Source organism: Chionomys nivalis, chromosome 10, assembly GCF_950005125.1.
Source record: "Chionomys nivalis chromosome 10, mChiNiv1.1, whole genome shotgun sequence".
NCBI classification, from domain to species: domain Eukaryota; kingdom Metazoa; phylum Chordata; class Mammalia; order Rodentia; family Cricetidae; genus Chionomys; species Chionomys nivalis.
Window position 1 is genome coordinate 25,712,977 of NC_080095.1, and position 15,402 is coordinate 25,728,378.

Below are 15,402 nucleotides of genomic sequence, written 5' to 3' on the forward strand. Positions count from 1 at the left end.
TGGGTAGTTATTTACTCTCTGTGTTCCTTGATTTCCTCCTAAGTAACTGAGGACAAACAGTTGTGAAGATGAAACATTCACAGCAGTGCCTGACACATACTAAGAACTACTGATTACTCTTTTCCAGAGAGGATGCATGTATAGGTAGAGAGAAAGATATAAAGTTGTTGAATCAGAGTTCTTCAAATTTGTCCTGAGTATAAGAATTCCTAGAGTTTTTCCATCATAACAATTTCAACTTTCACTGAAGGGAACTAAGCTAATTTCTAAAAAACTATGATGTTAGTGAAATTTTGACACAGCTGCTTTTTTTTGGTTATGTCTAGCAGACTTCTCATATCTTCTACTTTGTACATTTGCAGAATCGAGACCCCAGGAGACCGGCATGCAGATGCGATGGAGAGGCCAGACCAGACTGGCGCGCAGACGCGGCGGAGAGGCCAGTGCACAGACACGGCGATTGCGGGATGGTCCAAGCATAAAACAGTGAAGCCCACATTGAGAGCAGATCACCCCACTACAATTAAATCAAGTAGGTTTGAAAGACCCTACAGACCCCCTCCTCAGAACCCGCAGCTAGCAGGCTCCCCGGGAGAACGTCCTGTTTGCTTGAAAGATTCTCAGGATCAGCAGCTAGCCTGCTCTCGTGAGAGGAAAACAGGATATCTATAAGATAGGACATCTACAAAGCAGGATGACTTCAAAGTAGGATACCTATAAGATAAGAGCAGGATGTCTGCTGCCAGACATCCATGCTGGGAGAGGAAAACCATTCATGCCACCCCCCCCCCCCGCCTCATTCTGATAACCACGCTTCTGCTTCTGTAAATTGCTTTTTGCTGCCCTCTTTCCTATAAAAAGTCCTCCTCCCAGTCTACAGGCGCGCAAGTCCTCCGAAAGACTTTGCCGCCCGCAGGTACCTGTGTCTACCTAATAAACCTCTTGCAGTTTGCATCCGACTCGTGGTCTCGGCCTGGTCTGTGGGTCCGGGGTCTCCACCTGAGGGAAGGTCCCTACCGGGGGTCTTTCATTTGGTGCGTTGGCCGGGAATTGAAGGCCCCCACCCAGGGACCACCGACCCACCATCGGGAGGTAAGCTGGCCAGCACCGATTTGTTAGTCTGTGTCTGCGTCGTTTCTGTGCTTTGTTAACTCTGTACACTCAGATCTGGGTGCTCTGTATCTGGCGGGCCCAGGAAGGAGCTGACGAGCTCGGACTTCCACCCCGCAGCCCTGGAAGACGTTCCAAGGGTGTCTGGAGCCCTGAATTAGGTGGCAGCTTTTTCCGGAGCTCAATCTGTATCCCAAAGTCTTGCTTTGCTGACTTGGGTCTGAATCTGGAGCCTTTTCGGTGCTCATCTGACGGGCCACATTCCAAAGGTGGCCGGAGCCTGATTTTTCACAGTCTCCGTCTGAAGTTTTGCTTTCGGTTTTGCGCCAAAGCCGTGCTGAGCGTCCATATTGTTTGTGTCTGATTGTTGGATTTTTGTGTTTAAATATGTTCTTTGTTTTTGTATATCTGTTTGTGCTCGAGTCTAAATCTGGTACCATGGGACAATCGTTAACAACCCCTCTTCACTTAAGAAGGGGGGAAAATTGGGGTTTTAACTGTTTCTCAGAGACTGGAACTGATGGTATTTAGTAACAACAATGTCTGTCATTGTACTCTTACTGGAATTGACCTGATGATATTTGTAACTGCTTATAGAAGTTGGAAAAGTTTGACACACCCTGTAAAATGTTGAGCCTCCTCCATATGCAGGATCAGATAGCCCAGAGGGACCTGAAGCGGCGATGGCCGAGGGGCCCCCACAAGAATCCCCGGCCCTCTCACCTATGGCTGGCCAACAGAGGGACAGATGCGAGCCGCCGCCTGATTCCACCTCCCACGCCCTTCCCCTCCGAGAGGGTCCGAATGGGCAGCAACAGTACTGGCCATTCTCAGCTTCTGATCTCTATAACTGGAAACAGCATAACCCTTCCTTTTCCAAAAACCCAGTGGCGCTGACTAATCTAATCGAGTCTATTTTAGTCACCCACCAGCCCACCTGGGATGATTGCCAGCAACTCTTGCAAGCCCTGCTGACCTCAGAGGAAGAGCAAAGAGTCTTTTTGGAGGCTCGGAGAAACGTTCCAGGCGACAACGGTCACCCAACCCTTTTGCCTAACGAAATTGACGAGGCCTTCCCTCTGACGCGACCTGATTGGGACTTCACCACAGCTGCAGGTAAGGGACACCTACGCCTCTATCGCCAGCTGCTTATAGCGGGTCTCCGAGGGGCAGCATGCCGCCCCACTAATGTGGCTCAGGTAAAGCAAGTGATACAAGGGAATGAGAAAACTCCCTCTGCCTTTTTAGAGAGGTTTAAGGAAGCATACAGAATGTATACTCCCTATGACCCGGGGAACCGGGGCAGGCCATTAGTGTTTCAATATCCTTTATTTGGCAGTCCAGTCCGGATATCAGAAGTAAATTACAAAGGCTGGAAGGTCTGCAGGGGTATACAATACAGGATCTGCTGAAGAGGCAAAGAAAGAGAGAAGGAAAGGAGAATTTACAAGTATATTCAGAGGAGCAACCAATAAATGAGGAAAGAGACATGAAACAGAATAAAGAATTAAGCAGGCTGCTGGCCACTGTAGTTCAAGGACAAGAAAGAGAGGGAGGTAGGCTGGGAGAAAGGAAGGGGGCCAAAATGGACAGGGACCAATGTGCTTATTGCAAAAAAAGAGGCTCTTGGACCAGGGCATTCTCATCCCCTGCCGGTCACCATGGAATACCCCCCTTTTACCAGTAAAGAAACCAGGGACTGGGGACTACCGGCCAGGGCAGGATTTGAGGGAGGTCAACAAAAGGGTGAAGGACATGCACCCCATGGTCCCCAACCCCTATAACTTATTGAGCACTCTGCCACCATCCCACGTTTGGTATACCATATTAGACTTAAAGGATGCCTTCTTCTGCTTGCGGCTGCATCCGGAGAGCCAGCCCCTTTTTGCCTTTGAATGGAAGGACCCAGATCTTGGTCTTTTGGGTCAATTGACCTGGACTAGGCTCCCCCAGGGATTCAAGAACAGCCCGACCCTCTTTGATGAGGCTCTGCACCGGGACCTGGCGACTTTCGGGTCCAGTACCCCACCCTGACATTGCTCCAATACGTTGATGACCTCCTTCTGGCGCCGCTTCAGAGAAAGAATGTCAGGAGGGCACAAAGTCCCTCCTACAGACATTGGGACAATTAGGATATCGGGTATCAGCCAGGAAGGCTCAGATGTGCCAGAAGCAAGTCATTTACCTAGGTTATCAATTAAAAGATGGACAGAGATGGCTGACCGAGGTGAGCAAACAGACTATCACTAACATCCCTGCCCCCCGGAACCCCCGCCAGCTGCGAGAGTTTCTGGGAACAGCGGGATTCTGCCGCCTCTGGATCCCAGGGTTTGCCGAGATGGCTGCACCCTTGTATCCTCTAACTAAACAAGGGACAATGTTTGATTGGGGAGAGGAACAGCAGAGGGCTTTCAAAAACATTAAGAAAGCCTTACCAGCCTCCCCTGCTTTAGGCCTCCCTGACATCACCAAACCCTTTGACTTGTTCGTGGATGAGAGACAGGGTTACGTCAAAGGGGTCCTAACTCAAAAACTGGGCCCTTGGAGGCGTCCTGTAGCTTATCTCTCAAAGAAACTCAACCCAGTTTCTCCAGGGTGGCCGCCCTGTCTGCGAATGGTAGCAGCTATTGCAGTCCTCACTAAAGACGCGGGTAAACTAACCCTGGGCCAGCCACTGACTATCCTGGCACCCCATGCGGTGGAAGCCTTGGTCAAGCAGCCTCCAGACCGCTGGCTCTCCAATGCCAGCATGACTTACTACCAAGCCCTGCTCCTGAATGCGGACCGGGTGCAATTCGGACCTGTGGTCGCTCTTAATCCCGCGACCTTGCTCCCCCTGCCTGAGGACCCGGAACACCACGACTGCCTCCAGATCCTCGCAGAAACACACGGGACCAGACCGGACCTGACGAATCAACCCCTCCGAGATGCTGACTATACTTGGTATACGGATGGCAGCAGTTTCCTGGCAAATGGGAAACGAAAGGCGGGGGCAGTAATGACAACAGAGACTGAGGTAGTTTGGGCAGAAGCCTTACCAGCAGGCACCTCCGCCCAGAGGGCTGAACTCATCGCTCTGACCTAGGCACTCCGGATGGCAGAAGGTAAGAGACTGAATGTTTATACGGATAGCCGATATGCATTCGCCATGGCTCACATACATGGGGAAATTTATTGAAGACGAGGGCTGCTGACCTCAGAAGGAAAGGAAATTAAAAACAAACTTGAGATACTGGCACTCCTGAAAGCCTTATTTTTGCCCCCAAAATTAAGTATTATGCACTGCCCTGGGCATCAAAAAGGCCATAGCCCTGAGGAAAAGGGAAATAGGCTGGCAGATAACGCTGCTTGAGAGATTGCTATAAAATCAACCAAGACCTCCCAAGCTCTCCCCTTGACGAACCCGGAAGAGGCCCAAGCCTCCAGTTCGCTACCCTATAGTAAAGAGGACATTGATCTCCTAAAGAAAATGGGGGCCACATATGACCCCGAAAAGCAACATTGGGTTTTCAAGGAAAAGATTGGTATGCCAACAAAACATACTTATAAAATAATAGACTACTTGCATAAATTGACTCATTTGGGGCCAAAGAAGATGAAAACCTTGTTGGACAGACAGGAGTCAGGCCAATACCTCCTGAACAGGGACGGAGCCCTGCAAAAAGTGACTGATGAATGCCAAGCCTGCGCTCAGGTAAATGCAGGCAGAATCAAGCTTGGTCCAGGAGTTCGGGCACGGAGACATTGTCCCGGAGTACATTGGGAGATCGACTTTACAGAGGTTAAGCCAGGTCTCTAGGGGTACAGATACCTCCTGGTGTTCATAGACACTTTTTCAGGATGGGTAGAAGCCTTTCCCACCAAAAACGAAACCTCAAAGGTGGTGACCAAAAAGCTCTTGGAAGAAATATTTCCCAGGTACGGAATGCCTCAAGTCTTGGCACCGATAATGGGCCCGCCTTCGTCTCCCAGGTAAGTCAGTAGGTGGCCAAACTCCTAGGGGTCGAATGGAAATTACATTGTGCGTATAGACCCCAAAGTTCAGGACAGGTAGAATGCATGAATAGAACAATTAAGGAGACCTTATCCAAATTAACGCTTGCAACTGGCACTAGAGACTGGGTGCTCCTCTTACCACTGGCCCTGTACAGGGCCCACAACACCCTGGGGCCTCATGGACTGACTCCTTTTGAAATCCTATATGGGGCTCCTCCCCATTTATAAATTTCTTTAATTCAAACATTGCCGATTTTGCTAACAGTCCTTCTCTGGAGGCTCATTTACAGGTGTCTACAGATTGTGCAGAGAGAGGTTTGGAGGCCACTCGCCGCTGCTTACCAAGACCAACTGAACCAGCCGGTGGAACCGCATCCCTTCCAGATAGGAGATACTGTTTGTGTCCGCAGACACCAGACCTAAAACTTGGAACCTCGGTGGAAAGGCCCTTACACTGTCCTTCTGACCCCCAATGGCACTAAAGGTTGACGGCATCACAGCCTGGATCCACGCCTCACACGTTAAGGCCGCCCATACAGCTGACAAAATGGAGCCCGCCGCAACCCCAGCATGGAGAGCCCAACGCACTCAAAACCCCTTAAAGATAAGGCTTACCCGTGGGGCCCTTGGATCATTATATGGGCCCTACTAAGACTGGGGATGGCGACATTCCCGGGATATGACTGCCATCACCCGGGGGGTGGAGGGGGACGACATGGGACCAGGAACAAAGACTTCTATGTTTGTCCAGGACAAAACACACAAAAGGGACATGGAGGGCCGGGGGACGGTTACTGTGCCCAATGGGGTTGTGAAACGACGGGGGAGGCTTACTGGAAACCCTCCTCCATCTGGGATCTAATCACGCTCAGACGAGGAACCACGCCTGGGTACTCGGGAAGGGGACCCTGGACTTGCGGGGGAAAAGCTTGTGGCCCTTGCTATGATATCGCTACCGCTACCAATGTCCAGGACGCCACCCCAGGAGGTAGATTATGGAGACCAGCCAATTTAGACAACTTCAGGCAGCCATGCATACTGATATCAAGGCACTGGAAGAATCGGTTAGCGCACTTGAAGAGTCATTAACCCCCCCTCTCAGAGGTAGCCCTACAAAACAGGAGGGGGCTAGACATGTTGTTTTTACAAGAGGGAGGGTTATGCTCAGCACTCAAAGAGGAATGTTGTTTCTATGCGAACCACACTATGACAAAGCTTAGAGAGAGGTAAAGACAGACACAAAAGCTGCTCGAATCACAACAGGGATGGTTCGAAGGGTGGTTTAATAAGTCTCCCTGGTTTATGACTCTATTGTCTCCTCTGATGGGTCCCTTGATTGATTGTCCTCCTTCTGATACTCCTGTTTGGGCCCTGCATCTTAAACCGCTTGGTCCAGTTTATGAAAGACAGGCTGTCAGTTATTCAGGCCCTAGTGCTGACCCATCAGTATCATATGGTACAACAACAAGAAACCGAGGTTCCCTAACTGCTTAGAGTAAAAGATTTAACTCTGTGATAAAAGAAAAGGGGGGAATGAAAGACCCTACAGACCCCCTCCTCAGAACCCGCAGCTAGCAGGCTCCCCGGGAGAACGTCCTGTTTGCTTGAAAGATTCTCAGGATCAGCAGCTAGCCTGCTCTCGTGAGAGGAAAACAGGATATCTATAAGATAGGACATCTACAAAGCAGGATGACTTCAAAGTAGGATACCTATAAGATAAGAGCAGGATGTCTGCTGCCAGACATCCATGCTGGGAGAGGAAAACCATTCATGCCACCCCCCCCCGCCTCATTCTGATAACCACGCTTCTGCTTCTGTAAATTGCTTTTTGCTGCCCTCTTTCCTATAAAAAGTCCTCCTCCCAGTCTACAGGCGCGCAAGTCCTCCGAAAGACTTTGCCGCCCGCAGGTACCTGTGTCTACCTAATAAACCTCTTGCAGTTTGCATCCGACTCGTGGTCTCGGCCTGGTCTGTGGGTCCGGGGTCTCCACCTGAGGGAAGGTCCCTACCGGGGGTCTTTCAGGTTTTTGGCGGGCTGGCCTGCAGAGTGGTAGGCCTTTTATTGGCGAGGTCCCCTGGCGAACGGGGAGCCTGGTCCTGTCCCTGAAGACCCTCCTGAGTGGGGAAAGTGTTCTTTGCCCACGGTGGAACCCAGGAAATGGAGCGGGGGCATTCCCGACCCCCTTGACTCCCCGGTCAGTCTGCGAGGGCTGCTCCCCTCTGCTGGGGCTGCTCCTCCTCTGCTATGACCTCTCTCTCCCTGGCCCATGCCAGCTTGCACCCAGGGGCCTCCTTCCTTCTTCCTCCCTTCCACTGGGCCACAGCATCACCCAGTTCAGCCTGTTTGGGCGCTGGGTCGGGTGTGCGGGGCAGAGGGCAGCAGGAGTTTCTTTGTTTTGGTGGCTGCCCTGCAGAGTGGTAGGTCTTTTGTTGGCAAGGTCCCTGGTGATCGGAGAGCCTGGTACTGTCCCTGAAGACCCTTCTGAGTGGTGAGAGGGATCTTGACCCGTTGGCGGGAGCCAGGAAATGGAGCAAGGACATTTTGTAAGTGGGGCCCCTGGCCAGCAGGGAAACCTGATCCTGTTTTAAAAGACCCATTAGATAGCACTGATAGGAGGAGATGGGCAGGAGCCAAGGCAAGAATTCACCCAACAATCTGAAAAACAACATGAAAACACCAGAACCCAATGATCTTACAACAGAAGGACTTGAACACCCTAACACAGAAGAAGTGGAAAAAATCGACTTTATGAAAGCAATAGAGTCCCTTAAACAACATGTAAAAAATGCTCTTATAGAAATGGATGAGAAGTATAACAAAAAGTTTGAAGAAATGAGTAAATACGTAAATGATACCCTGGGAAACCAAAAAAAAAATGATCAAACAGGTAATGGAAACAGTTCAAGAATTGAAAACTGAAATGGAAGCAAGGAAGAAAACACAAACTGAGGACCAACTGGATATGGAAAATCTGTGTCAACGAGCAGAGACTACAGAAACAAGCATAATCAATAGAATACAAGAGATAGAAGAAAGAATCTCAGATTCTGAGGACACCATAGAGAAAATAAATGCACTGACCAAAGAAAACAGCAAAGCCAACAAACTCTCATCACAAAACACTCAGGAAATATGGGACACAATAAAAAGACCAAACCTAAGAATAATAGGGATAGAAGAAAGAAAAGAGTCACAGCTCAAAGGCCCAGAAAATATTTTTAACAAAATTATGGAAGAAAACTTTCCCAACATAAAGAAAGATATTCCTTTGAATATTAAAGAAGCATACAGAACACCAAATAGACTGGATCAAAAAAAATGCCCTCGCCATATAATAGTCAAAACACAAAATATACAGATTAAAGAAAGAATATTAAGAGCTGCAAAGGAAAAAGGTCAAGTAACCTATAAAGGTAAACCGATCAGACTTACACCTGATTTCTCTATGGAAACCATGAAAGCCAGAAGGTCCTGGACAGAGGTACTGCAGAAACTAAGAGACCACGGATGAAAGCCCAAACTACTATACCCAACCAAGCTATCGTTCACTATCAATGGGGAAAATAAGACATTCCAGGATAAGAACAAAATTAAACAATATGTAGACACAAATCCAGTCCTACAGAAAGTAATAGAAGGAAAATCACAACCCAAGGAACCCAACATTGCCAACACTGCCTACAATAACTCAGGCATCTAGCGACCCTTCACCAGCACAACTCAAAAAATGGAGACACACAAACTCTGCTACCAAAAACAATAAGAATAACCAGAGTAAACAACCACTGGTCATTAATATCAATTAATATTGATGGTCTCAATTCACCTATAAAAAGGCACAGGCTAAGAGATCGGGTATGAAAACAGGATCCAACATTCTGCTGTTTACAAGAAACACATCTAAACCACAAAGACAGGCATCTACTCAGAGTAAAGGGCTGGGAAAAGGTTTTTCAAGCAAATGGTCCTAAAAAAAAAAGCAGGTGTGACCATACTAATTTCTAACAAAACTGACTTCAAACTAAAATCAATCAAAAGAGATTGAGATGGACACTTTATACTCATAACAGGAACAATTCATCAGGATGAAGTCTCAGTCTTGAATATCTATGCCCCTAATATAAAAGCACCCACTTATGTAAAAGAAATATTACTAGAATTCAAGGCAGACATCAAACCACACACACTAGTAGTAGCAGACTTCAACGCACCTCTCTCACCAATGAACAGGTCAATCAGACAAAAACCTAATAGAGAATTAAGAGAATTATTGGAAGTAATGAAGCAAATGGACTTAACAGACATCTATAGAACACTCCACACAAATAGGAAAGAATACACCTTCTTCTCTGCAGCTCATGGAACCTTCTCGAAAATTGACCACATACTCGGTAACAATGGAAACCTCCACAGATACAAAAAAAATCAGTGTCCACCTGTGTCTTATCAGATCACCATGGATTAAAGTTAGAAGGCTACAACAACGCTACCCCCAGAAAGCCGACAAACTCATGGAAACTGAACAGTCAACTACTGAACCACACCTGGGTCAAGGAAGAAATTAAGAAAGAAATTAAAGTCTTCCTTGAACTTAATGAAAATAAAGAGACAACATACTCAAACCTATGGGACACGATGAAAGCAGTGCTAAGAGGAAAGTTCATACCATTAAGTGCCCACTTAAAGAAAACGGAGAAAGCATATATTGGAGACTTAACAGCACACCTGAGAATTCTAGGAAAAAAAAGAAGCAGATGCGCCCAGGAGGAGTAGAAGACTGGAAATAAACTGAGGGCAGAAATCAACAAAATAGAAACACAGAAAACAGTCCAAAGAATCAATGAAACAAAAGGTTGGTTCTTGGAGAAAATCAACAAGATCGACAAACCCCTATCCAAACTAATTAAATGACAGAGAGAGAACACACAAATAAATAAGATCAGAAATGAACAGGGGGACATAACCACAGACACAGAGGAAATTCAGAGAATCATTAGATCTTTCTACAAAAACCTGTATGCCACAAAACTGGAAAATGCTAAAGAAATGGACATTTTTTAAGATAAATACCATATACCAAAGTTAAACCAAGACCAGGTAAACAATCTAAATAAACCTGATTGTTACAAAGAATTAGAAACAGTTATCAAAAATCTCCCTTCCAAAAAAAGCCCAGGACCAGATGGTTTCAATGCAGAATTCTACCAGAACTTCCAAGAAGACCTAATACCTATACTCCTTAATGTATTTCACAGTATAGAAACAGAAGAGTCATTGCCAAATTCCTTTTATGAAGCTACAGTTACCCTGATACCAAAATCACACAAAGACCCAACCAAGAAAGAGAATTACAGGCCTAGCTCATTCATGAACATTGACGCAAAAATTCTCAATAAAATACTGGCAAACCGAATCCAAGAACACATTAGAAAAATTATCCATTATGATCAAGTAGGCTTCATCCCAGGGATGCAGGGCTGGTTCAACATATGAAAATCTATCAATGTAATCCATCATATAAATAAACTGAAAGAAAAAAAACCATATGATCATTTCATTAGATGCTGAAAAAGCATTCAACAAAATTCAACACCCCTTTATGATAAAGGTCTTGTAGAGATTAGGGATAAAAGGGTCATACCTAAATATAATAAAAGCTATTTACAGCAAGCCGACAGCTAGCATTAAATTAAATGGAGAAAAACTCAAAGCCATACCCCTAAAATCAGGAACACGACAAGGATGTGCACTCTCTCCATACCTCTTCAATATAGTGCTTGAAGTTCTAGCAATAACAATAAGACAACATAAGGGGATCAAAGGGATTCAAATTGGAAAGGAAGAAGTTAAGCTTTCGTTATTTGCAGATGATATGATAGTATTATACATAAGCGACCCCAAAAACTTTACCAAAGAACTCCTACAGCTGATAAACACCTTTAGTAATGTGGCAGGATATAAGATCAACTCAAAAAAATCAGTTGCCTTCCTATACACTAAGGATAAGGAAGCAGAGAGGGAAATCAGAGAAGTATCACCTTTCACGAAAGCCACAAATAGCATAAAATATTTTGGGGTAAAAGTAAAAGATCTATTTGACAAGAACTTTAAGTCTTTGAAGAAAGAAATTGAAGAGGACACCATAAAATGGGAAGATCTCCGTTGCTCTTGGATTGGGAGGATCAACATAGTAAAAATGGCAATTCTACCAAAAGCAATCTATAGATTCAATGAAATCCCCATCAAAATCCCATCAAAATTCTTCACAGATCTGGAGAAGACAATAATCAACTTTATATAGAAAAACAAAAAACCCAGGATAGCCAAAACAATCTTATACAATAAAGGATCTTCTGGAGGCATTACCAACCCTGACTTCAAACTCTATTACAGAGCTACAGTATTGAAAACAGCTTGGTATTGGCATTAAAAACAGAGAAGTCGACCAATGGAATCGATTAGAAGACCCGGATATTAACCCACAAACCTATGAACACCTGATTTTTGATAAAGGAGCTAAAAGTATTCAATGGAAAAAAGAGAGCATCTTCAACAAATGGTGCTGGCAAAACTGGATGTCAATCTGTAGAAGAATGAAAATAGATCCATATCTATCACCATGCACAAAGCTCAAGTCCAAATGGATTAAAGACCTCAATATCAGTCCAAATGCACTAAACCTGATAGAAGAGAAAGTGGGAAGTACTCTTCAACACATGGGCACAGGAGACCACTTCCTATGTATAACCCCAGCAGCACAGACATTAAGGACAACATTGAATAAATGGGACCTCCTGAAACTGAGAAGCTTCTGTAAAGCAAAGGACACTGTCACTAAGACAAAAAGGCAACCCACCGACTGGGAGAAGATCTTCACCAACCCCACAACTGACAAAGGTCTGATCTCCAAAATATATAAAGAACTCAAGAAACTAGACTGTGAAAAACTAATCAACCCAATTATAAAATGGGGCACTGAGCTGAACAGAGAATTCTCAACAGAAGAAATTCAAATGGCCAAAAGACACTTAAGGTCATGCTCAACTTCCTTAGTGATCAGGGAAATGCAAATCAAGACAACTTTAAGATACCATCTTACACCTGTTAGAATGGCTAAAATCAAAAACACCAAGGATAGCCTTTGCTGGAGAGGTTGTGGAGTAAGGGGTACACTCATCCATTGCTGGTGGGAATGCAAACTTGTGCAACCACTTTGGAAAGCAGTGTGGCAGTTTCTCAGGAAATTCGGGATCAACCTACCCCTGGACCCAGCAATACCACTCTTGGGAATATACCCAAGAGATGCCCTATCATACAACAAAAGTATATGCTGAACTATGTTCATAGCAGCATTGTTTGTAATAGCCAGAACCTGGAAACAACCTAGATGCCCTTCAATGGAAGAATGGATGAAGAAAGTATGGAATATATACATATTAGAGTACTACTCAGCAGTAAAAAACAATGACTTCTTGAATTTTGCATGCAAATGGGCGGAAATAGAAAACACTATCCTGAGTGAGGTAAGCCAGACCCAAAAAGAGGAACATGGGTTGTACACACTCATAAATGGTTTCTAGCCATAAATAAAGGACATTGAGCCTATAAATCGTGATCCTAGAGAAGTTAAATCAGATGGTGAACCCAAAGAAAAACATATAGTTATCTTCCTGGATATTAACCTTCATCAGGTGATGAATGGAGACAGAAACAGAGACCCACATTGGAGCACCGGACTGAAATCCCAAGGTCCAAATCAGGAGCAGAAGGAGAGAGAACATGAGCAAGGAACTCAGGACCGCGAGGGGTGCACCCACACACTGAGATAATGGGGCTGTTCTATTGGAAACTCACCAAGGCCAGCTGGACTGGGTCTGAAAAAGCATGGGATAAAACTGGACTCACTTAACATAGCGGACAATGAGGACTGCTGAGAAGTCAAGAACAATGGCACTGGGTTTTGATCCCACTGCACGTACTGGCTTTGTGGGAGCCTAGGCAGTTTGGATGCTCACCCTAGTAGACCTGGAAGGAGGTGGGAGGTCCTTGGACTTCCTAAATGGCAGGGAACCCTGACTGCTCTTCAGGCTGATGAGGGAGGGGGACTTGATTGGGGGAGGGGGAGGGAAATGGGAGGCAGTGGCGGGGAGAAGGCAGAAGAAATAATAAATAAATAAATAAATAAATCCAGACCCCAGGTTCAGTGAATATGTTGGCATCTCCCTCTCATGGAATCCTCTCTACTTTGTGTGTATGTCTCAGACAGAGGATGTTATAACACCTTGCTGTCTACCTGTAGCCTTGGCCAGGTGTATAGACTGATCTCTTAACTAATATATATTATATTTATTCTACCATATGTGTATGAGAGCTTTGCTTGTGTGCTAGTTTACATTCTAGTGCTGACCATAAGCAACTTGGGGAGGAAACAGCTTATTTCAGATTATAGTTTATAGTCCACAAGGAAGGAAAATTAGGGAAAGGACATATGTCGGGAACCTGGAGGCAGGTAATGAAGCAGAGGACATCTAAGAGTGCTTCTTGCTGTGACTGCCCACATTAACCAGTAACAAAGAAAATGCCTCAGAGATCAGGTTCCGAGCCAGTGTGATGTAAGCAACTCCTCAAGTGACATTATTCTTCCCAGATGTATCTGCATATGTGTCAAGTTGACAAAACCCAACCGGCACAGTTTACATATATGTGCCATATATATGTTCTTACTACTTTTAGAGATAATAAATGTGTATTGGATATTCTGGAGCTATAGTTATAGATGGTTGAGTCGATATGTGGGTTCTGTGTTGTGGGATTCCCCTCTGTATGCTGTGACTATCATTAGTTAATAAAGAAATTGCTTTGGGCCTATAGGAGAGCTATAGGGGAACAGAGCTAGGCGAGGGGGGGGAGAACTAAACTGAATGCTGAGAGAAAGAAGGCAGAGACAGACATGCTGAAATTTTGCTGGTAGGTCACAACCTCGTGGTGATGCACAGCTTAATGAAGATGGGTTAAATTAAGATGTAAGAGTTAGCAAATAAGAAGCTAGAGCTAAATGGTCAAGCAGTGGTTTAATTAATACAGTATCTGTGTGTTAATTTCGGGGCTGAGCAACCGGGAACAAAACAAGTCGCCTCCTTGAACAGTTCTGAATACCAAATTCTGGTCCTCTGGAAGGGTAGCAAAGGCTCTTAGGCACAGAGTTACATATCTAGGCCTGGGCTGACCTATAAAGAGATCCATTCTTTCCATTCTTTTTTATACTTTTTTTAGCAAAATGACAATTTTACCAAATTCCATTGAAACACATTTTACTCTTGGCTGCTTTCTTGATGAGTAATCATTTTCTACCTATGCCCCCTCTCTTTCCATAAATAGTAGATTATACATTGTAATTAATAAAAATACGCATCTATAGCCAGGCAATGGTGGCGCATGGCTTTCACCCCAACTCTCAGGAGGCAGAGGCAGCTGTGAGTTTGAGGCCAGACTGCTCTACAGATCCAGTTCCAAGATAGGCTCCAAAGCCATAGAGAAACCCTGTCTCAGAAACCCCCCTCAAAAAAAAAAAAAAAAGGAACTATTATCTTCTGTGAAGGGCAGAAAAACTGTGCTCTATGTCGGCATTAACAAGGAATAAACTAGGGAGCAGGGTTATTTAACATGGACAAGTCAAAATCATTTATCTTCAAGGCCAACATTGTGTGGTTAAAAAATAAACCCCACCAGGAGCTGAGTTGTTTGTAACAGATCTGTGATAGACATGTTGTTCTTCAGTGAAATCTTGTAAGAGGAAACCTGTGGGGCTTCCAGAAGATTTTGGAGGTGTTTAGCCGGGCGGTGGTGGCGCACGCATTTAATCCCAGCACTCGGGAGGCAGAGGCAGGCGGATCTCTGTGAGTTCGAGACCAGCCTGGTCTACAGAGCTAGTTCCAGGACAGGCTCCAAAACCACAGAGAAACCCTGTCTCGAAAAACCGAAAAAAAAAAAAAGTTTTCCTTTAGCAAAGAGTGTTTGTCCTGATGGGTCTGGAGATATGGCTCAGCTGTTAAGAGCACATACTTGCTCTTGCAATGGACCTGAGTTTGGTTTGCAGGTGTCCTGCCAGGTGACTCACAGCTGCCTGGAATGCCAGCTTTAGTGTAGACCCAGCATGTCTAACCTCCACAAACACCTGCCCTTATATGTACAGAGAGAGAGAGAAAAAATTATACATATATTTATATATGTATATGTAAAAAAAATTTTTTTTTAATTTTTTTTGGATTTTTTTTTTTTTTTTTTTGGATTTTTCG

At 45.1% G+C, this 15,402-nt stretch overlaps 1 protein-coding gene and 1 pseudogene across 1 annotated transcript in view; one reads left to right on the forward strand and one right to left on the reverse strand.

The window, feature by feature from the left end:
* Catsperb (cation channel sperm associated auxiliary subunit beta) overlaps nt 1-15,402 on the reverse strand; it is a 176,294-nt gene that overhangs the window by 65,814 nt on the left and 95,078 nt on the right. The window lies entirely within an intron of this gene.
* LOC130882922 (uncharacterized) lies at nt 796-3,689 on the forward strand (annotated as a pseudogene).